Source organism: Micromys minutus (assembly GCF_963924665.1).
Source record: "Micromys minutus genome assembly, chromosome: 28".
Taxonomy (NCBI): Eukaryota; Metazoa; Chordata; class Mammalia; order Rodentia; family Muridae; genus Micromys; species Micromys minutus.
In genome coordinates this window covers 10,325,825-10,351,601 of record NC_137963.1, presented here as the reverse complement: position 1 = coordinate 10,351,601, position 25,777 = coordinate 10,325,825, and positions in this window count along the sequence as shown.

Here is a 25,777-nt window from a genome sequence, read left to right as displayed (position 1 = left end):
AGACTTTATTTTAACAACACTCAGAGCATAAAAATTGGAGGGTCAGGATTCACATTGAAGAATTTCAACCCAACAAAACCTTGTCACAGTCAAGTAACCCACTTTATTTTAACATGGTCCTGCTGTACACATAAAATATTATATAGAATTCAAAGCCCAAAGTTAATCTAAAATACTGACCCTCCCTCTGGCAGGAGGGGGCACATTGTGTGACTACCTTTATACTGAGACTTTCTGTTTTACTACTGTCAGACTCAATTTAAATCTTCCTATCTTCCTAGGGATCTAACTTGACATTAAAACTGGACCATGATCCCGTTGGAGTAACCAGCCTGTCTGGTGTTAAAATTAGCCCATGTAATCTTCTGAAACACCTTATACTGTATCTCTTTCTATGAATATAATTATCTTTTATTTTTCTGGAGAAGTCCAAATCACAGCTGCAGTGAATTGCACTTGTCTATTGGCTCATCAGTAATGAAGCTATAGTCAGGCCTACAAGATATTACTGGGACAGTACTACTTTTCTTTGACCAGAGATCTCCATCACCAAATTGAAAATAGTGAAAGAAATCCATAGGCTTTTTTTTTTTTTTTTTTTTTTTTTTTTAGCCTTGTGAATTGCAACTCATCCTCTAACGTTTTAGTCTAACTTGGCTTCCTAAATGTCTTCATTTTCCCTTCTCAACACTTACTCCCTAATTTCCATTACCTAACACTGATACAGGAGCCTCATATCAACTGTTAAACCAGTTCCCCAAATTTCACAAAATCTATTACCAAAATAAAAGACTTAGTTCTGCGATCAAACCTTGATTGGATGCAACTTCCAAAGTGTTCTCTAATATATTAGTCAATACTTAGAGTCATGTATCAAAAGGGTCATGTTTTGCACAATTCCCCCTTTCTTGTATTATTTCACGCCTTTTTATGTACATTAAAAGAATGCTATAAATTTTTTACAGGTATTTAATATTTTTTTTATTTTTGGGATATTTTATGTATTTACATTTTAAATGGTTTCCTCTTCACCCCCTCTTTCTAAAACCCCCTCCACCTCCCACTGCTTCTGTGAAGATGCTTCCACTTCCAACCACCCACTCCCACCTCATTGCCATAGGAGGAGTCAGTATCAGTATCCCTTTGACCTTTTTTTGCTGTCTGATTGCTCTGGCTAGGACTTCCAGTACTATACTGAATAGGTAGGGGGAGAGTGTGCAGTCTTGTTTAGTCCCTGATTTTAGTGGGATTGCTTCAAGTTTCCCACCATTTAGTTTGATGTTGGCTACTTCACACTAATCTCCTTCATACATATTTATTCACTCATAGTGTTCTATATTTTTCTATTTATCTAATTTCTGAGCTTAATTGCCCTCATCGTCCCTCATTGCATTTCCTTTCTAACTAAAATGTAATATATTTTGTAGATTCCTGTCACCTTTTTCCCCCTTGGAGTTGATATCACATCCCAGAGAGTCTATGTCTTTAGAATTAAGCAATTATTTCTAAGTTTGCCCCAAGAGCATCCAATACTGTATGCCCTTATCACTGCTTATATAAATATTCATTATTTCATTGTATCTGTCTTCATAAAAAGCCAAGTCTTTACTAAGGCTTCTTATGACAGGATGAATTTCAAGTTTGTAGTGTCTACTGAGTATCTGCAAATAAAAAAGGCTTTTTCAAAAGCCAGTTCCATCCCCTGAACAATGTGTTATATTCATCTCTTAACTTTCCATAGTGAATTCTATATACATTATGCATATATTTCCTTTTTGGTAATAGGCATACCATATACTCACAAATTGCATATCTTGAATAATAATTAAAAATGAAGTGAGGTGTCTGTATTATGGTTGGGTTTAAATCAAAGACATAATTCTGGGGGCCATTGTCTGAATACTTGAGTACCAAAGGGATTAAGCATATAAATAATCATTCCACAAAAACACCTATGAAAATGGAGTTATCTTCAATTGTGCTTGTTGGCTTTTTGTTTTTGGTTTTTGTGGTTGGCTTTGTTTTTTCAATTTGACAGAAACTAGAAGTTTTTATCTGAGAAGAGAGAACTTGAATTAAGATGTAGAAAATGACTCCATCAAGTTATCCCTTAGGAAATTTTATGGGGCTAATTTCTTGATTAATGATTGATGTTAGATGGCATATATATATATATGTGTGTGTGTGTGTGTGTGTGTGTGTGTGTGTGTGTGTGTGTGTGTGTGTATGTATACATATATATACAAATACACAAACATATACACACATATACATATCCGGCTCTGGCAGAGCATCTCAGGGAACAGCTATAACAGGCTCCTATAAGTAAACACTTCCTGGCATCAGCAATAGTGTCTGGGTTTAGTTTCAGCAGACAGGATGGAACCCTAGATGGAACAGTCTTTGGGTGCTTTCCTTCAGCTTCTGCTATACTCTTTGTCCCTGCATTTCTTTTGACAGGAGGAATTCTGGGTTAATATTTTTGAGGTAAGTAGGTGGCCATATCCCTCAACTGGGGTCATGACTATTTGCTGGATATGGTCTCTAAAGGTCCGATCTTCCCTTTGTTGGGTGTTTTAGCTAAAGATTTTCCTGGGAATGTCTTGGAACCCTGCCACCCGAGACTTTATAGTGGCTACCCCTAGTTCCCTCTCCCTCATTGCTACATACCGAGTTTCAAATTTCTGATATTTCTTCTGCATTTCTTCCCATATCTGAACTGCCCCCCCACCTTTCCCCCCTCCCATTCCTCTTTCCTTCCTAGTTTCTTCTCTCCCTCTGCTTCCAAGAGATTTTCTCTTTCCTTTACTGAGAAGTACTGTAGCATCCACATTTTGATGTAATCTTTCTTCTTGAGTTTCAAATGATATATAAGATGTCTCCTGGGCACCCTGAGCTTGTTTTTGGCTGATATCCACAATCAGTGAGGGCATACTATGGGTGTTTTTTATGACTGTGCTACTTTACTCAGGATGATATTTTCATGTTCTATCCATTTGCCTGTGAATTTCATGAAATAATTGTTTTTAATAGCTGAGTAGTCCTCCATTGTGTAAATATATCATAATTATTTAAAATCATTCCTCTGTTGAAGGAAATCTGGGTTCTTTCCAGATTCTGGCTACTATAAATAAGGTTTCTATGAACATAATAGAGCATGCATCCTTGTCATATGTTGGAGCAATTTTTGGGTATATTCCCAGGAATGGTATAGCTGAGTTCTCAGGTAGCACTATGTCCAGTTTCTGGAGGAACCACGAGACTGACTTCCTGGTTCGACCAACTTGCAATCCCACCATCAAAAGTAGTGTTCCTCTTTTTCTACATCCTCATCAGCGTCTGCTGACACCTGACTAGTGTGAAGTGGACATCCTGAATTCTTTGTATATTTTGGATATTAACCTTCTTTTTGATGTAGGGTTAGTAAAAATCTTTTCTTAATTTGTTGGTTGACATTTTGTCCTATTGATAGTGCCATTCACCTTACAGCAGCTTTTCAATTTTATGAGGTCCCATATGTCAATTTTTGATCTTAGAGAATAAGCCATTGGTGTTCTGTTCAAGAAATGTTGCCTTGTGCCAATGTCTTTGAGGTTCTTTCCTCCTTTCTTTTCTATTAGATTCATTTGATCTAGTTTTATGTGGAGGTTCTTGAACCACTTGACTTGAGCATTTTACAAGGAAATAAAAAAATAGATCAATTGGCATTATTCTACATGCTAACCACCAATAGAACCAGCACCATTTGTTGAAATGTTGCCTGTTTTTAACTGGATAGTTTCTGTTCCTTTGTCAAAGATCATGTGACCATAGGTGTGTGGTTTTATTTCTGGGCTTCAGTTCTATTCCATTGATCTATCTGTCTGTCTCTATATCAATACCATGCGTCTGGTTTTGTTTTTGTTGTTTGTTTGTTTGTTATCATTGTTCTGTAGTGTAATTTGAGGTCACCAATAATAATTCCCACAGAGTCTTTCATTGATGGGAATGATTTGAATACCTTGAGTGTTTATTATTCCAGATAAATTTGAGTATTGCCCTTTTTATTTCTGTAAAGAATTGAGTTGAACGTTTCATGGTGATTGCATTGAATCTGTAGATTGCTTTGTGTAAGATGCCCATTTTTTACTATGTAAATTTTGCCTATCTATGAGCATGAGCGATTGTTCTATTTTCTGAGGTCTTCTTTAATTTCTTTTTTGTGAAACTAGAAGTTTTTGTTATACAGATATTTCACTTGCTTGGTTAGCATTGCACCAAAGTTATTTGTGGCTATGAAGCCACAGTTGTACTAATACCCAAGCCACACAAAGACCCGACCAAGAAAGAGACTTCTAACCAATTTTCTTCATAAATATTGATGCAAAATTACTCAGCAAAATTATTGGAAACCGAATCCAAGAGCACATCAGAATGACCATTCACCATGATCAAGTAGGCTTCATCCCAGAGATGCAAGGATCTTACACTATATGAAAATCCATCAATGTAATCCACTGTATATAAAATTCAAAGAATAACAACAAAAACATGAACATCTCATGGAAAACCTCAGAGAAAATACAATACCCCTTCGTGCTAAAAGTCTTGGAAAGAATAGGAATTCAAGGTCCATAACTAAATATAGTAAATGCAATATACAACAAGCCAATAGCAGACATTAAGCTAAATGGAGAGAAACTTAAAGCAATCCCACTAAAATCAGAAACAAGAAAATGTTGTCCTGCTCTACCCCTGTCTATTCAATATGGTACTTGAAGTTCCAGCCACAGCAATTGAGCAACAAATAGAGATCAAAGGGATCCAATTTGGAAAGAAGGAAGTCAAAATATCATTATTTGCAGATGATATGATAGTATACATAAGTAACCCCCTAAAAAATCCATGGAAAAACTCCTACAGCTGATAAACAACTTCAGCTAATAGCTGGAAACAAACTTAACTCAAACGAACCAGGTGATTTACTCTACTCCAGAGATAAAAGAGATGAGAAAAAAACAAAAACAAAAACAAAAACAACTAAGGAGAGGACACCCTTTACAAAAGTCACAAATAATATGAAATTTCTTGGTGTGATGTTCACATAACTTTAATACATATGACTCCCTCACTATATATGCTTTTGAAATCGTTTTGAAGAATGATTCTTTATATTCTTAGCCCCACTGGTACTCTATAACACACATACATACACACAGACATACACACACACTCACACACATATACACATGCATACACACTCACACACATAGAGCGGGACCAAGAGAAATGTGAATATACACAGCCAAGCATTGGACTGAGCATGGGGACCCCAACGGGGAAGTTAGGTTAAGAACTATAGGAGCTGAAGGGGTTTGCAACCTCATAGAAAGAACAACAATATCAACCAACCAGACACTACATTGCTCCCAGGGACTAAACCACTAACCAAAGAGGACACAGGGCATATCCATGGCTCCAGCTGGATGTGTAGCAGAGGATTGCTTTATCTGGCATCACTGGGAGGGAAACCCTTGGGCCTGTGGAGGCTTGAAGACCCAGGTTAGCATAATGCTACGGTACTGGGGCAAGAGTGGGTGGGCAGTTGGGGAAGCACCCTCATAGAGTGTGGGGGGAGAGAGGAAGAGAGAAATCTCGTGGAGGGGAGACTGGGAAACACAATTACATTTTAATTGTAATTAAATAAAATAACCAATAGAAATATTATTTTTTTAAGTTACATGAGCTGTGGGAAGCAAGACCTAAGATTTTTTTTTCCGACTGTACTTTTGCCTTTGTTTCTGTCTTAACTTCCAACAATCATGGGATATAATCATAGAGATGGTTTGAGTCATAATAGATATCATACAAATGAGGGAAAATAAAACTAGGCAACTTCGTGCCCACTGATGATCTAACTATACTCCAGTCAAGAATTATGCACTCATGGTCATGGAGGCATACCTGCTTAATGTCAGTCACAGAACAAGACAAAAAGACAGAAACATTTAAAAGTGATTTGTCTGGAGGAGTGAGGTTTCAAAGAAGTGAGGCAGATAAGGAAGTAGAAGTGAGAGTACTCCAAATGCACTCTGTACAATGAGCACATATCAATACATTCAATATCAATAAACAGATTGAAATTAAGGATTATACTGTAAATTAAAACAAATTAAGTGATACAATTAAATATATTGTTTGTACAATTCCATAACTAATGATAATTTAGAAAATTCTTTAAGCCTTAAAATGATAAAAATTACTTGCAATTGGCCATAAAATAGTGTCAACTATTTGGGCAGAAATAAGACAGCATCTTTCAACCATCTGGGCAGAAAAAGCTGCCTGCTTTTAACAATGCCATATAAGAAATACCAGCCAGAGGAATTAAGTAAAGTTAATCTTAAATAAAATTACATTAAAATTGGAATGAAGAAATCAAACTGTGGCTGTTTACAGATGACATGATGTTATGAAAGCAAACCTCCAAGGATTCTACAAGAAAATTTTCAAAATTAATTAACAAATTTAACAAGATTGCAAAAACATAAAGTTGATGTATAAATCTCAGTGTCATTGTTATATACCAAGAATGTGCTATCTGAAATAGAAAGATAAACTAGGAATACTGTTTAAAATAAATACAAAAAGTACATATGAAGAAACAACTGAATAAGAGAAGTCAATTGTAACAAGAATTATAAAATACTTATATGAAAAACAAAAATGATAAAAGCTGCAGAAAGACATCTTGTGCTCATAGTACCTAAATTAATTCACATATTCAGTTTAGTTTCTATAAAAATACCAATGACAGTTTTTTACAGAACTGGAAAAGAACAATACTAAATTTTGTAAATAATAAAAACTATTTAAATTTCTCCACAGCCAAAGCAATCTTGAAAAGAAGAATAATGCAAGAAGAAATTGTGTATAATAAATATGTAAATCATATTAGTTGTTGCTATAAGAATATATCTAATTAAAGAAAACAAAACAAGGGATTTGTTTTGGCACAAAAATCTCAAGGTCTCAGTTTATCAAGGTGGGAGAATAAGATGAAACTGAGCAGCAACCATTTATTTTGGCACAGTCTCCAGATCTCAGTTTATTTTGTTAGGGAGGATGGATAAATCAGTCAGGAGGTAAAGAGGGAGTATGCATACACTAGCTGGTTTTCTTCTGCCACATCTTTTGTTCCTTCTGAGCTCCGAGAATTTGTTTGCAATCATGATAACATACAGGATCTATTCAGGTCTGTCTCCCTTAGTGAATCGTCTCTGGAACACATTTTATGAGATATCCTTAGAGACACACCCAGAGGTGTGCTTTACTGGTCCCCTAGTTGTGTCTCAATCCAATGGAGTTGTCTGTAAAGATTAACTACCATACTTCCAGACTTAGAAACATGCTACATGGAGTTAGAAAAAGGACCAATAGAGCTGAAAGTGTTTGCAACCCCATAAGAACAACAATATCAACCAACCAGACCGCCTAGAGCTCCCAGGGACTAAACTATTATCCAAAGAGTACACATGGAGAGACTCATGACTCTAGCTGCTTATGTAGCAGAAGATGGCCTTGTTGGACATCAATGGGAGAAGAGGCCCTTGGTTCCGTCAAAGCCCAATGTCCAAGTGTAGGGGAATGTTAGTGTGGGGAGGGGGGAGGGGGTGTGTGGTTGGGTGAGGGAGTTCCCTCTTAGAAGCAGGGGGTTGGGATGGGAGTGTCTGGAGGGAAAAATGAGAAAGAAGATAATGTTTGAAATGTAAATAAAAATAAGATATCCAGTAGAAGGAGAAGGAGGAGGAGGAGGAGGAGGAGGGAGAGGAGGAGGAGGAGGAGGAGGAGGAAGAGGAGGAGGAGGAGGAGGAGGAGGAGGAGAAGGAGAAGGAGAGGAAGAGGAAGAGGAAAAGGAAGAGGAAATGTAGCACAATTCCATAATAACCATAGAAGATTGGTATTACCATGCAAACAGAAACAGAGAAGTAGAAGAGAGCCAGAGTAATAATTTTGGTTATGTATATGCAATTAATGTTTTAAAAAAGTTCTATGAGGCTGCACTGGAGGAAAGGCATTTGTTTCTGTAAATGGTTCAAAGAAGATGAGATATATTCATTAATGGGAGAACTCAAACCTCCGATAAGATGTCAATTCACTTCAGTTAAAATTGATGTTCTCAGAAAGACAAGAAGTGCTGGCACAAATATAGATAAATATGAACCCTGCACAGTTTTGGTAAGAATATATATTAGCACAGACATTGAGAAAAATGTTTGGGGGTCCCTCAAAAATGTATAAATAAAGGTGATATATGATCCATCAGTTCAACTTCTGAACACATATTGAATATGTCAAAAGTCATATGCATTCTCCTCCTATTGTTGTAATATTGATAATAGTCAGTAAATTAAAATAACTATAAATTAATATTTAAGGAAGGATAAAATATGATACATATATCCTATGAAATACTAATTCTCCTTACATTGAAACCTTCTCATTTATCAGAACACAAAGAGTATTGGAGATCATTGTGCTAAGTGAGATGATTTGCAATTAAAAGCTAAGTTCTACATGACCTCACACTCTTGTTTCAAAGTCATTGAGCATATAATGGCTGTTGCCAAAATCCAGAGAGAGCAATGAGAAAGGGCAGCACACAGGGAAAGGGTTAATTAGTGGGCTTTAAGCTATAATTGCATAAGAGTATTCTCTTGGGTACTATAAAGGAATGGGTTGGGTATATTTAGTGATTTTTGATACTATAGAAAGGAAATGTGGTTTTGAGAATTTCTGTCAAGAAGATGGGATGCATGTTTAAGAAAAGATACTTTTAACCTAGTAAAGCAATGCCACATATATGAATATTTCACACTATTAATTTACAAAGTTACTATTTGTTTGTTTTCCATAGCATTCATGACAAAGCTGAGAGCCTTGTGTATCAGAAAAAGCACTGGACTATAATTGAATTTTAAAAGATTTCATTTTAAGGAAGTTTAGGCTAGATGCCAGATCTGACTTTGCGCTTACTAACTAAACCATGCATTTCTTGAGATTGGGATTTTCCTGTGTCTCCCTTTAGGATCCAGGATAATAGGCCTGGCCTAACTTGTGTTTTATAGATCAGTAAAAGAATATATTTAAGACAATTCTTGGGATGACATTTATTTCTAGTATCAAAATACTTGAGCAATTCAAAAACTTAACAAAATATATTCTTGCAGTTATTATTAAAAATTGGATGGATTATCTATTTATCACCCCCACAGTCCCCCTTTGTGGGCACCATTTTAATATGGAGCCAAATGCATATATTCAGTCACTCTGTCCACCAGCTACCCTCTCCATGAGATTCCCTTCTCATACGATTCACACCGCCTGCCCTGGTTTTTCTGCCCCTGCATGTTTCTTTTCCCACCTGCCCACCGCAAACATGACTCTATGGCCTGAAAGCTTTTCATGCAGGTTTATATTGTCTATTCTCAACCCACAAACCCTCTATACAATAAGATTGTATCCAATGGACAAAGATACAAACTGACCTTCTATAGAGATAAAAAAGACCTACAGAAACCCTTAAAATATTCATATCTACCTATTTCAATTACGGTCACCAGGATTTAAGTCTGCTTTCTCTGGCTTCATCTTGATCTCTCCCAATCTCTGTTCTTCTTCCATTTTCCTACCTTTTCTTCACCTACCTCTCCATTGTCAAATCATGTATCAACTTAACAAAAATCTACCATATATTATAGATCACTTCACACAATGAAATAAACAATGAAGGAGAGAGAACACAAACACTATAAATAGTTGCGTATATATGACAGTTTAATATATTATAATTTATTACATTATAAAGTATATTTATAATTATTACAAATATATTTATAATTATGTCAAAAACCAAAATATGGGACTGAAGAAATGGCTCATTGGATAAATGAATTTGCTTCACAAACATAAGGACCAAAGTTATCCACATTCATTATACTTTATTTGCAAATTTCAATGTAGCTTTTAAAAACTGTTTATTAGGATGGATATTTATAATATATTATATTATCAAAATATGTAAGTTAAGTAGATTTTATCAGAGTCAAGACTGTTTACTTTTATCAAAAAACATACTGTGGTATGGAAATATTTCAAAGTCTGCATGAATGTAATACATTTACCGACTAAAAATAAATTAAATATAAATAAAAATGAAAAAATATAAAGCTTTTTAAATAGGGCTTTAAAACCAACAAAAAACTGAAAATGGCAACATATGCCCATAATTCTAGCTCTGGAATATAAAGAAGAGGATGCTAGGAGCTTCATGGCCAGGCAATTTGCCTAAAAATTTGAGCTTCATATTTGGTTCAGCGTCAGACTGTTTGACAGTCTCTTCATGTACACATCATGCACACACATATATGCACTCATGCACACACACATACATTTAAAAATATTTAAATTTTTATAAACAAAATTTGAGAGATGTCCTACACAATCCAATACTCTGAGTCGCAACTAACTAGCCAGTCTCATCATCATCTAATTAATATCTTGCAGAACTATTTCACAGATGGGATTGAGCAGAAAGGACAGCTCTTCCATTATCAGTAATATCAACATTTCTACATATGAGTACAATACTTATGAAGAAAGTCTTCACCATACCAAAAGTGGTATAGCTGTGTCTTGAGGTAGAACTATTCCCAGTTTTCTGAGAAACTGCCCTATTGTTTTCCAAAATGGTCCTACAGTCGTTACCCTTGCCCCATCTACATCTTTGCCAGCATGTTCTATCTCCTGAGTTTTTGTTTGTTTGTTTGTTGTTTTTTCTTATCTTAGCCATTCTGATGGGTGTTAGATAAAACCTCTTAGATGTTTTGATTTTAATTTCCCTGATGCCTAAGTATTTTAAACTTTTCTTTTAGCCATTTGAGATTCCTCCCATTCTTCTCAACCATTTGAAATTCCTCTGCTGAAAATTCTCCTTTAGGCTCTATACTCCATTTCTAAATTGTGTTATTTGGACTGTTTGTATCTAATTTTTTGAGTTCTTTAAGATGTTACCCCTCTGTCAGATGTATGGTTACTGAAAAATCTTTTTGAAAGCTGCCAATTTGTCCTATTGTCAGTTTTTTTTTTCCTCTCATACAAGCTTTGCAGATTTGTGAGGTCCCTTTATCAATTGTTGACCTTTGAGCCTGATCCATTTGTTCCTGTTTAGGAAATTGTTGTAGAAATGCATTCATAGGTATTTACCACATTATCTTCTATGGTGCTTATTGTATCTGGCTTTTTATGTTGACGTCCTTGATCTACTTGGACTTGAGTTTTATTCAAGTTGATAAACATGAATCATTTTTATTCTTCTACATATAGACATCCAGTTAGACCAGCACCATTTGTTGAAAATGCTTTCTTTTTCTATCATATCTTTTTGGCTTCTTTATCAAGAATCATAGGTTTCTGGATTTATTTCTGTGTCTTGATTTGATTACATTGATTAATGTGTCTCTTTCTGTACCAATGCAGTTTTATTACGTTTACTCAGTAGTGCAGCTTGAGGTTAGAGATAGGGATTCCTTCTGAAGGTCTTTTATTGTTCAGAATTGTTTTGTTTATCCTGGGTATTCTGCTGTCCTTTATTTGTCATTGTTGCTGTTGCTTGTTCTTTTTTTATGAACTTAGAAATTGTTCCTTCAAGGTCTATAAGAATTGTGTTGGAATTTTGATGGGGATTTCTTTGAATCTCAGTTGCTTTGGATAAGATGTCTTTTTGGTAAGATGTTGCATGTCCTTTCTTTGGTTTTTGCTTGCATGAGTTTACTTATTTCCTGTGTATTCTTGGATATAGTTATCCTCGTTGGGTTGTATTATTCCTTGTAGTATTTTCCATGTGACTAGATATTGTTTGAATTTGGAATTTTTGAAACATCCTATTTTCCCAAACTATGGCAATTAAGAATTTTACTGGTTATAGTAGTACAGGTTGGCATCTGTGAGTTTTTTTAGTAATTAATAAATATTTCCCCAGGCCTTTCAGCTTTTAGAGTCTCTGTTGAAAAGTTGGGTATAATTCTGACAGATCTGCCCTTATATTTTACTTAGCATTTACCCTTTCTGCTTTTGATACTCTTTCTTTGTTTTGTGAATTTTGTATTTTGATTGTTATTTGGTTAGATAGTTCTCTGTCACATTGATATTCTATAAGCTTCTTACATGTATATAGGTATATATTTCTTTCAGTTAGGAAAGTTTTCTTCTATGATATTGTTGAGAAAATTTTCTGGGCCTTAGAAGTGAGACACTTCACAATTTTCTATTCCTGTTATTCTTAGGTTAGGTCTTATCATGGTATCCCAGATTTCATTGATGTTTCATGCCTTTAAGTTTTGGTTTTCACATTTTCTTTAACTGATATAGTAGATCTTTCTATTGTATCTTATATGCCTGAGATTCTTTTCTTCATGCCCTGAATTCTCTTGGTGATCTGTTGTTTCCATTCTCTTCCCTAGATTTTTTTCATCTCCAGGATTTTCTCAGTTTGTGTTCCTTTATTGCTTCTATTTTCAGTTTCAGTCCATGTATGCTTTAATTTATCTTCTTCTGTTTAACTGTATTTTCCTCTCTCCCTTTAAAAGATTTAATAATTTTCTTTTTAAATACCACTATCATCTTTATAATATTGGACTTAAGGTCATTTTCTTCTGATTCAGCTGTGTTAGAATATCCATGGCTTGCTTTAGTGGGATAGCTGTGGTGTGATGGTGTCATATTGGCCCAACTTTGTTGATTGTTTTCTTTTGAGGGCCTATAGCCATCTGGATAATTTTGGTCCCAGGATGTTCTTCTTATAATAGGTATTGGGAGGGGGTGTACCTCAATGCTTTTGGTGTGGCAGGACACTCTGATGCCTGTCCTTGACCACTATGGTTCCAAGTTCAATATGGTTTAGAAGCCTCAGGTCCAATGATGATATTCAGAGAAGAAACAGTAGGACCGAAGTCCCCCTGAGATCACAGGCTCTTCAGGGGAGCTTGCCTTGGTTTAAATGGCAGACAAAGCAGAGAATATTGGTGCAGAATGGAAGATAACCAGTATCATTAAGGAATCTTGGGTCTGATGAAGGTGGGAAATGAGGTAGCCAAAAAACCGTGGTCCCAGTGAGATAGCAGGCGGCTCAGGGCAGCTTAGTCAAGTTGGGTAATTTTTAAGACACTATTGGAAAGCCACTCTTTTGAGTTATTTTAAGATGGAGAATGTTACTGGGTGAAGAGTATAATAGAAAACAATCCTTTGCACCTTAAGATATTTTTTTGGAAGAAAAGTTTGCATAATCTTTTAAACATATCTTCCACTCCCTGCTTTTCACTCACCTTGATCTCTTACAGTTAAATTTCTTTTCAGAAAGAAAGGAAGAAAGAAAGAAAAGAAAAGAAAAGAAAAGAAAAGCAAAGGAAAGGAAAGGAAAGGAAAGAAAGAAGGAAGGAAAAAATGAGCAATTGCTTGCTAGATGTTAATGGTTAGGGACTGTAAAAAGCCTTCCAGATGGGAAATAAATACATTTGAAAAATTTCATCACAGTGAAAGATAAAGCTCCCAAATAGAGGCATGTGATGAAACACCTAAATCACTCCAACTATAGTGGTCATACTGTAACAATATTATAATGCCAGATGACTCTTTTAGTAACATGGACAGCAGCTGGCATTCCATTAGTAATGTTTTAAAATAAATACAGTGCTCTTGCTTTCCAATAGACATTTAACTAGTATTTGAAGTCTATTGAATAGCACTGTCCTCATATTCCTGCTAAATAATTAGTGATTGTTAGTACGTTTAAGCAAATGTTTTTTATTAGATTTGCTCTCCACAAATTGGTATTATTACATGATATCATTGAACATTGTAAAGGCTGTATCAAAACTCGCTCAATTGAGACATAAAAATTAGTTTTTAAGTCTTCAATCCTATGAGCTCCCTGAAACCTTGAAATAGTCTTTGTACCTTTGATAATGGAAGTTATTCCTTTATCCAACAGTAATATTCAATGTTAATCTACCAACCCTCCCCAATTCCTTGTTCATTACCTTTAAGTCCCCTTTATAAATTTTAGTAGTATTCTTTTACCTAACATTATTATATCCAGAGTTTTTCTGCTTCAAATTAAATATGCTATGCTTCATAAATACTTTTCAATTCTGTTTATTCTGTCACCATTCTCTTGAAGTTTATAGAAAACCTACAAACCAAACAATAACAACAACATCAAAACAAAATGACTAATTTAAAAGTGAAAAATTAAAAACAAAGCACCACTACCAGCACCACTACCAACACCACCAAGAACAAAATCTTTTCCTTCCCTGCCCCCTTGCTTTGTCTTATTCTCAAAAACCATGTATGCTCTTTGAATTGGTGAGACTGAAACCAAAAACACAAATTCTAAATCTTGTAAATTTTTACAGTTCCTAATCTTTTCTTTGCTGTCTCTTCTCTGCTCTCTCTGTTTCTCCATTCTTCTATCCTTTCTTCCCTCACACTCTCTTTCTCTGTGTGAGTGTGTATATGTATGTGTGTGCTCTCATTTAAACAAATACATATCAGTGCCTAAAACCTGTTAGTTACTCTTCATTTGCTTCTCACATTACCAAACATGTCAAAAGCACATCTTGTAATTCTGTGGCCAGTCCACTCATGCTAAGGAAAACAATTCATTTTTTAAAAGTACTTCCCTTTTATCATCTTTTGTCAGATACAACTTTTCTGAGATACGGTGGTTGTATCTGTCTCCAAGGTGGAAACTAACTCTATTTCGCAAAGAAAGTTTCACAGGGCCATTTCAAAACTTTTACCCTATTTCAAGGTTCAGTTCATTTTTCTTTTGGTCTATTTTCTGAAAATAAACCAATTTTGGAGAAGGAAATTGGGCTAAGAATCACTACCAATTTGAGTTATAGCATTGGGTTTTATAACACTGTGTATATTGATGTCATCTTTAAAATTTAAAATTGGCCTGTATATAAAAGTGGTGAGTAAAACCAAGAGAGCCCTTTGAAGAATAAAAGAAAAGAAATGAAATCCAGCAAGTACAATTATCGAAACTCTTAGCTCACAGTAAAACCTCCAAAATGGAGTTCTCTACTTTTTCGATTCTAACATACATCTTTTGTGCTTTATTATTCTATTTTATTTTTAACAGAAATGTTTAATTGATCTTTCCATACTGTTCTGTGAAAGGTTCTATTAAGGTGCCATTGACTACAACATAAAGTTCAAATTCCTTAACTGACCATTCCAACATCTCACTTAAATTACCCCAGTCTATACTTGTAATCTAATTTCACATTCTAGATCATTGAAACTACAGTGAATATAACCCTAGACTTGGCATTTCCTGATAAATATCTGGTTCATGCTGTTTTAGTTTATTCTATTTTGTAGGATTAAGGATGAGACTCTCATTTCCAGATTCAGTTTTTTAAGATCTACCTCAAACATATCCCCTTCCTTGTTACATATGCTGAATGTCAATATATGCACCATGAGCATGGCTTATGTTCCCGGAAGTCAGAAAGTGAGTATGTTGGATCTCTGTAATTTGGATCTCTGTAATTTGTGTTAGAGATATTCTTGAGCCACCATGTGGTTACTGAAAACTGAGCCAGGGACATCAGAAAAAGCAACCAATGCTCTTAACTGCAGAGCTATCTTTAGCCTCAAGTATTTCTTTTGATTTAAAAATCTCCATTGTAATTTAACAATGCCAATTGGGTGACATTGATCCCATTTCACTTTGTTGGCTGCACATTTGTAGCTTCTAGTTTATGTCTGTTACAGGGTTGTTTGCTCATAAAGTTAGGAGATACATGATAATTATCTGTATCACCTACAGTTTCTAGCAAAATGTCTTAAGTGTTCAATAAATATTTAGTATAACATGATTATTCTGCTTATTATCTTAACCTGTGTTCCTGCCTCCTTAGCAGTGAAAAGTTTTTGCAACCGTAAAGCCAACAATAAAATAGTTGTAGTATATCCCAGCTGTCCTATAGGTACTTATAGCAGTTTTAAGAAAATAAAATAACTTGAGTGATGATCTTTAATCTTTGGCCATCCTCATGTTAGAGTGACTCTAATTCTGATTGGTTAAACATATTCTTAGGACCTCCTCTATGCTCTTTTTATTCCTAGCTTATTAACTTATACCTAAACAGATGAATTTCCTATCTTTGTGGCCAGATAGAAATCCCAGTGAACAATGCAAGAATGTGATAAAATGGAGACAATTTTATTTTTTATAGAGAATACAACATGTATAGTTAATTAATTAATTATGGTGTCATAGACAGTCTTAATGTTATTTTGTCTTTGAAATTAAAAAAAATAAAAACAAACTGGGGAAGCTCTATAAAGGAAAGACAAAGATTAAATCTTCCATCCGAACTGGTTCAGTAAGCTTTAATCCCCCACAAATATCTACTTGTATTTGGGGGACAAGAGAAACCTAATTTGGGGAAAGTAAATTTAATTCATGAAATACTGATAAATGAGTCTCTCTTAAGACAAACTCTGAGTGAGATTGGTAAACTAAATGATAGACTTATCAATTAGTTTAATATAATCATTAGATGCCCTTCATGTAAGTCAATCCATATTGTACCTCAGAGCGATGCCCATTTGACTTTGAAAAATATAAAAACTTGTTAATTTTATCTTTCAATAAAGAGGAACTAGAACAAAGGTTAATAATACTCCACTCACTAAATGATTCTTCACAAACATTTAATGCACTTGAATTATGCCTGCTAAACTGTTTGTTAATATAACTTTTTTATAGGTTAAGTTGGAATCCCCCTGCAAATTTCACAATCCTCATATTTTGCACTTTATTCATACTGATACACTTTTTCTTTTTCAATCAACACCAATTAAATGCTGATCCCTAAAAGAGAAAACTATATGGAATTTTAATGAATAAATTGGTAACGATCCACCAATTCCATGTATACATGGACTGTAGCAGCAAACTATTCTAGGAACACAGAATTAAGCCATTTTACTTGTCTAGAAAATATTTCAACTTGGCTTGACTTGAGTCACAATATTTGGAAGGAACTGGGAAAGAGAAAAAGAAACAAAAACCAAAAAGCCTGTTTTATTGAAGTGAAATTCTACAAACCTGGCACCAAAATAACACAGGGTAAATAACTAATCAAAATATGTATTACATTTTATACTTAATGCAGCCTTCCAGGTACTTTAATCCAAATTTGTTTCATTATAGTAATTAATCTAGTCCCTGAATTTAGGCAAAATGCTTTGGGTTACTGTAGCAGGAGCCTGTTCCTAAAGACAGATTTACACTCTCATCTTGGCAAATACAACTATTTGCTTTGTGATTATGGAAACATTTGGAGAGAAACATTAATTTTTTATCAATTAACTTTGGTGTTTTTGAATACCCCAGAGAGCAAATGTGTGAAGCTGCTTAACGATCTTGTGGCTGTTAGGAAGGTAAAAATATTTTGATAACAATTTTGTTTGAAATAGAAAAATATACGCTATAGAATAGAGATTCACTTTCAATTTTTTTAGGCTCTATCAGATTTGTGCAAAAATTAAAAGTAGACTCTTTATGATTAGTAAATAAAATCTCCTAGTTACAGAGAACAGCAAAGCATACTTTGTAACTTTCAATTGTTTTCAGCAACCAGCCATATAGTGTGTAACAGAATATGAAGGTAGAAAAAATAAGAGAAAGAAAGAGAGGGGGTGAGAAGGAGGGAATAAGGGAGAGAGAGAAGTAGGTGAGTGTGGGAGTGAGTAAGCAGAGGGAGGGAGGAAGAAAGAGAGGAGTGGGGAGAGATGAGAGAGAGAGAGAGAGAGAGAGAGAGAGAGAGAGAGAGAGAGAGAGAGAGAGAGAGAGAGAGAGATTTTGACAATTCCCCACAGACAGTGATAAAAAATTGAGAACATGGATTTGTGTCATCTAACATTCTTACAAGGGAAACTCTATTTCGCTACTTGTAAACACTGTGGCATTAGCTAAATCTATAACCTCGTTGATACCCAGTGTCCTCCTCTACAAAATAGAGATTTTTAAAATGTTGACACTAAGTGACCATTACAGCAATTTGATGGGAGAACCACTGTAACTCCTAAAAAACTAACTCCAACAGTTAGTTTTCTCTAAAGTTGTATTTTTCATTCATATATGCAATAAAAAGCAATGTTTTTCCTGCTGCAAACAATGATTATAAATGTCTCTGAAGTAAATGTATGTAGAATATTTTCATGGATTTTAAATGAAAACGACAAAAGATTAATCTCTATTATGGCTATTACATATGTCCATACATGTATCTACTATGTGTAGTTTCTTTTACCAATTCACATAGCATCAGTGTGCCATAGAGGGGCTGTCCAAAACTGTTTGGCATTGAGGATAAGTTCATACTTGTCCCCATGGCACCATGCAATAAATTTTATCAATATAAGACCAAGATACCAGCTTGTTGAGTAGTATTTGTGTGTGTGTGTGTGTGTGTGTGTGTGTGTGTGTGTGTGTGTGTGTGTGTGTGTGTTGTAGACTGTCCTGCAGCTATTTGTATTTTGATGTTAATTCCACTTCTCCAAGAATGGTTGCCTAGTCACCTACTCAGGTGACTTCAATAGAAGCTTCTTCCCATTTTAATTAGTAAAATAAAGGTAAGAGTGGGTGATTGGGCAGGTGAAGGGAAGGTGGAGAGAGAGGGTTGGAGGAGAGGAGAGACAGAGGATGGAGTTCAGGAAAGATGAGCTGGATCCAGGTGGACTTAATTGGTCTTAGGTAGCTATGAACATTTTATGGATTTTATTGGTCTTTTATCTCATACAGAAGGGCAGTTTGTATCTTTGTCCATTTGATGTAATCATATTGAGTAGAGGGTTTGTAGATTGATAGTTTGTTATATAAAACTGTATGGAGAGCTATTGGGCCATAGTCATGTTTGTGCTGGGCTGGGCGGTAATTCTACCTGGGAAGGAAGAAGTCATGTGGGCAGAGTGAGACTGTAGTCGCAGCTTGGATGGGGTGACAGAGTCCTTGTGTGGTTCCATGCTCAAAGTGAAATGAGGCTGTGGGCCCAGTAAAGAGATAAGACATAAGACATCCCTTATTTAATATTTACTGCCACAATTTTGCTCATGTACCAAAGTGAAATTCAGTCTTCTCAGGTAATAAAGGGTTTAGGATACAGAATGGTAAGTGAGCTAGCTCTTTCTGTGCTGGCTATATGCAATTATCTGCCATAAACCATCAAATGAATATATATCTCTGGTTATGGACAAGTCTAATTTATGATTCACTCTATTTGTAGATTGGTTGGAATCCCTTCTATGCAATTAGGCAGTGGTGGGAGTCATGAGGTAAAATGATTTGAAAGCCACTGACTATGTGCCTTAGTTTCCCCCTACGATGTCAAAAAAAATAATTATTAAAATTAATTCCTTTGGGCTTTGACAGAGTTTCAGTCACAGAAGCGATAAAATTTAGGAGCCAGTAGATCCTTAGATATTACTTGGTTTGGCTTCTTTATTTTATAGGTGAGCAAACTGAGGCTCCAAAGGAAAGTAACCTCTTCCCTTCAAGGGCAAGGCTAAATTAAGATCAGAGCCAAGCCTAAGCATTCAGTCTCTTTCTATCCTGTCAGGAGAGCATCTTCCTGACCCAACAATTTTCCTGATGCTCATAAGTCCCCAGAGCAAAGAGAAGCCTGTCTTCTTTTATCCCAAGGAAAGTCAGAACTTCGGCTTATTCATTGACTATTTTTGGTGCTGTCTCTCCTCAGGACCAAGCAGAGTTGCTGATGCTTTATGTTTCATTACAGTAGAGAGCTTGGCTTGCTGAAACAGGAAAAAAAAAATCACAAATGTAACAGCTTTTACAAAGAAGACTATCTGGCAGAAAATGTATTCCTCTGATACAGAAACAGGATTATACAGAAGATGGGGCAAAAGCATGAATCAGCATTCACTGTCTTTGAACTGAGAAGTGGGAAGGTTTGCACTATGTAGAAGGAAGGGGCAGGTTAACTGCTACAAATTGTAAAAAAAAAAAAAAAAAAAAAAAAAAAAAAAAAAAAAAAAAAAAAATAATTTCTTGTATGTGCATAAAGTCTCATGTTGTCTGTACATCTAAGACAAAATGGAGATATATTGAAGCCATCAGGCACTGAATACAGTGAAGGGATTTTGCCATGAGAAGATAGTTTACATTAGCTGAACACCTACTTTGCACTTAGAACTCTGTATGTGGGATCTTTGATTATTGCAAAAAATCTCTGAGATCTCACATGAATTCACATTTCACAGAAGAGAAAACTAGGCCTAAGAAACATAATACAAATCACAAAGCTAGTGGATACTAGGTGAGTATCTAAAAACCATAGCTTGATTTCAGAACCTCATTAATTTAAACAGCTCCTAAATCAATAACAAATAAATAAATAAATAAATAAATAAATAAATAAATAAATACATAAATATGTTTTGTATCTAAAATTTCAATCTTCTTTATAGCAAAACAAAACAAGCTTGTTATTGTTGGCTGTGTTTCAGAACTTCTTTGTCTCTGTTTCTTCATGTTTTAATACAGCTACTATAAAAATAAAACAAGACTATGAGTGTAAAGTCATTTTTCAGGCAGATAAATATAGCCCAAATGTAATCTTTAATAACTATTGTATTTATTTGCAATATTTTTGGAAAAACGTCCTTACATAAAGATTTTTTGACATATAGAAAGTATATGAACATGTTCGCATTTTGAAGAAATCGGACAATCCTTTTAAAAGGTTTCTATAATGACTATTAAGTACTATGATTAATGGCTTCTGGAGGTAGAGAAGAGGCATTTATGTTTTTAATCAGTAAATTAAAAACGTTTAAGGGATAAAAAAAAAGGTCTAATTTATAGTGAGCTATATATTCATTAGGGAAGAAAAATGCTTCACAGACTGAACCACCATATTCAAAAGAAATTCATGCACAAGAGAAGAAACTGCAGAATTGGGTGGGGGTGGCTTTGATTCTACTCTCAGCCAAGTGAGTGACTTGAAGCCAACTTGACCTCTGTAAACTTTAGTCTTTTCAAGTCAAACATGAACAAAATGTACCAGTTCGTTCGGCTATTTTCTGTGTTGCCCAGAAGGGCAGCAAGAAAGCTGTTCTATTCATTTAACAAACATCTATTTGTCATCACCACAAGAAAAGGCACTGCACCAGGCTCTAAAGGGGTCCCCAAGATAAAGGAGACAACGTCTGATTGTGCTGATTGCTGGTACAGAGGCAAAGTAAAACCCCACAAGAGAGCCGTTGACTTAGAAAAGTTTCCTGTCCATGGTCATTTTCAGTGAAAATATAAAAGAATCTCAATTCATCTTCTCCCTTATTATTTCCTTTATTCCCAAAGAATTGAAAGGCAGATACCAGAAACAACATTTCCAAGGGCGAGTTGTTAGGCAAGGAAGAAAAAAGTATTGCAGGCTAGTTCTAATCTGCAGAGAGCATCTCTGTCTTCCCAGCAGGAGCAACAGGAAGCAGGCAAGCTAACAACACTGCTGGGCCTCTTTTTTAAATGCATGGCTGAACTCTTCAGTTAAGGTGGACAAGAACAAGTCCAAAGTCAGTATTTGAAGACTTCATTGTAAAACAAGTTTTACTTTCCTGTTTCCCTCTTCTATTTACTCTATTCCATTTTCTTTCATGTCTGTTTTGTCTTCTGTCATCATTGCTGTGATATTTCCTGTTTCTTCCTGATTCCCTCCTTACATCTCTTCTGTTCCTTTTACATAAGTTGTTGTCACCATCCCTCTTCCTCCTGGATTCTATTCCATCCCTCATCTTGAACATTAATCTCTGTCCTTGCTTATTTTTCCCATCTCAGCCCTTTATCCTGTACTATCTGTCTGTGTGATAATCTGAATGAAAATGGCTCCCATAGGTTCCTAGAAGTGGTGCTTTTGGGAGGTGTGGCCTACTGTGATTAAGTGTAGCTTTGTTGAAGGAAGTGTGTCACTGGGTGTGTGCTTTGAGTCTTCAGAAGTCAAAGCCAGGCTCTGGGGCACTCTATCTGCTGCCTGATGTTTCAGATGCAGAATTCTCAGATCCTTCTTAGGTAGCATGTCTGCCTGTACATCATCCTTCTTCTCACAGTAATAATAGTGAACTAAACCTTGGAACCTGTAAGCCAGTGCCAACGAAATGTTTTCTTTCTTAAGAGCTGCCATGGTCAAGTTTTCTCCTCACAGAAATAGAGCCATAACTAAGACACTCCCTGAAATATGATTGTTTCCATAAATTATACTACTACATGTGACACACACATAGTCTTAGAATTATACCACTGATAAAAATTAGTACATTTATGTGCAAATTTGTCTACATTTTCTTTATTAATAAAACATCAGCTAGCACACTTTAATATCCTGAGATATGCTTTCATTGTCAAAATCTTCATAAAGTCAAAATAACTTTGATCTCTTGTTTACAAAGATCTTGTCTTTGTCCTACTCTTGGTATGTGTATTATACTTCAGAAAGGCAAACACTTCTGTGAAATTCATCTTTGCTATTCTCAGAAAGAATGGGTAACATAAAACCAGAAAGCACTAACCTTATCTGCAATTACTACTTTAACTATGTCAAGCAGTATCGACACATATATGTAAATTTGCTATTTTCTTTGAGAAAGATAAAGCTTGAAGCGTCTTCTCTCCAGAATTTATCTGGAGAAAAATAAAAGCAATACTCTAAAAAAGAAAAAAAAAAAAAAAAAGGATGTGTTATATCTCTCACTGCTTGCTAGATTCTGAGTTAAATCTTCATGCAGAAACTTTACACACATTGTAGAGGCTTCTGAATTTTCTCATGATAATTCCATAATGAGGTAACTGCACCATCCTCATTCCATTTTATAAGTGAGAAAACTAGTATTCAATAGGTTGGAAATGGGCACAAGGTCAGATAAGAAGCAGAAGATCAAAGATATGAGCTTTCACCTAAAACCTTTAATATTGACTCCTAGCCTCAAATTAAAGTGGAAAATAAAGTTTGTATGGAGAGACTGTGCCACCAGGAGACCTCCCTGGACAGGGATATTTATAAATGCACTTACCTATTGTCTGAAAGTGAGAGAGGTTTTCTGTTGTCCCTAGCATTCAAGTGAGAAGGCAAGTGGTTTGTAACTAAACACTTAGATTCCAGTTCAGACTCAACCATCTTACTATCATGGGACTAAGAACAAGTCTATTCTCTGATCACCTGCTCAAGAGCCATATAGTATCACTGTACAATATTCTGCTAGGCTTTCTTACTTGAATGCATTTGGGGTCATACAGTTTCCTAATCTTTCCAGTACTAGCTCTGGCTGGTTTATAAATAAACTACACTAAAAAGATGTCCAGGATATTTCCCCAGTGAGCTAGTGACAGAAGCAAGATTGAAATTCAGGTCTCCTGAAACATTGTCCAGAAACCATACACTGTTCTTCCTGTAATAACCTAATGGATAGCATCTGTGCAGTTCACCAGAGCCAAAAATCATAGCCAACACTGAGGCCCACAGGCTTTCAGCCTTTCTTCAGATTCTGTAATCTCCCATAGTTATCTCTAAGCTTTTGTTTTACCTGCAAATGACCCTCATCAACCTTGATGGTATCTCTTTCTATTTTAAGTTAAGGAAATACTTGTGATTTAACAAATACTGCAAGTTACCATGAAATTTTTAGGCTTACTTAGATAGATCCCCTATGACCCCTTAATGAATTAAAAACAGCATATTTTTGCCCTCCATTCTTTCTGAAAAATATTTTGTCGGGACAGTTTTCTTTAATTAACCTTTCAGTTCCCTAAGGGAAAAACTATCCTGTACATCTTTGTTTGTGGAGTTATGTTATATGGGACATGAAACATAAATAAAGGAGGTTCATTATATAAACAAATTGGATGTTTTTGTTTCTGAGGTTGCTATTGTTTTGGATAGGCTAGTTTTCCAGTTTCTGTTTTGTTGTCTATAAAATAAGAATAATGAGTTTGATCATTTCTTGTTAATGTGAAGGCCAGAGAAGACTGGGATAGTGGGAAACATAGCTAGCACTTATTGAAGTTCGACCAATAAGCCAGATAATCTTTTATGTGTGTTTAAAGTATCCATTCACTTAATTATCTTAAGCACATCAACTTAAATGTTGTCATCACAATTGTGTAGGAAAGAACATTGAAGTCCAGGAAATTAAGAGCTTAGACCATGATTACAAGACCAGTTGGATGCCATGAAGCAAGAAGTCTGTTGTCTCTATATGCAGCACTCACCAATCTGCCTGGCACATAATGAGTACTAAAGAAAGAAATTGGTTTCATCCCTTTTCAAATTAAGTCTTTCCTTTCTTCTTGATGCCTAAAAGAGCACCCAAGAAGATGTTTACCGCTTGTTTCTATGCACTCCAGGTTCCCTAAATGTAGAGCTCATGGAAACAGCCACCAGAACATGAGAGGACTACAAATTAAATAAGCAAGGGAAGAGAGGGAATAAGCTGAAGGTGATTCGGCATTAATCAAAACTTTTCTCTAAAATAGCTAAATGCACAATCAATTGATATTTTATAAAGAACTTAGTATTCAGAGACATGGTCAGGGGAGGATGAGGCACATCAACAATAGAAAAGGCAGAGACAGAGAAATCATAGGTTCAGCATATAACACCCAGGTGTTGTGGCATTTAAATTGAACCTCATAACCTCATACCCTATAAGTCCCATGTCTGAAGATCTATAACACTCACTGACTATTCTCTCAGTGTATCCCCAAAGCACTATTTCCAAATACTTTCAATTCCCTCTTGGCAACAGAGCATGCAGAGAACTTACCCCATAATAGCATGTACCATGACCTGCTAGCACATGACCTTCAATTGTTACAATGAATTTCTGTACTACATAGCCCCCAAGTTCACTCAGTCAAACAAAATATGTCTGCTTGAGTTGCATCTAAAGAATTCTTCCTTAGAAAATCCATGATCCTACAGCCATGGCCTGAAGACTAAAACCATTGTTTGAAAAGCATCTTATATTTCTGGAACAAATAATTTAGCTAAGACTAGCTTTCATGATCTGATCTTCCTACCTTTTCATCCAAAGATTTCAGCTTGCAGATTTAATGATTTCTACAACACCCAGATTTAATGATTTCTTACCTGCGTTGTGGTTAGGAGTAAAGGCAGTGCTGAGGAACTGAGTAAATATGACCTACGTCAGCAACTGAAGAAAAAAAGAAAGAAACTTATTATTTACTGAATTATGTATAGTACGAACATTTCTAAATATTGCATAATCCATTATCAAATTTTGTAATTAAAATAATACTGCAAAGGGGTTACTTTTCCATCCAGTAAATAAGAAGTCTGAGGTTGAAAGGAGTAAAGAAATTTTCTCTGTCAGCCAAATAGATATATCTAATGAGTCCTGAAGCTAACTCTCCTACAAGCTCTTTTGCCTCAAGGAATCTGAACATGTGGGTAGGAGAGAGTTAAGTGTGTGCTTCTTTTCTAACCCAAGTGATTGTTGCCCTTGTTTTACTCCAGTTCCTAGTACTCAGAGAGCTGAAGGTCATGCAAAAAACCAGAGAAATGTCCACTCCACTCCCCTCCAACCATATACCCACCCACTCTCAGCATATGATTTTGATTTTCTGAGATTGAGGAAAAAGTAAAAAGAGATTGAAAACAAGCACTGGTCATTTCTAATTTATCACTTT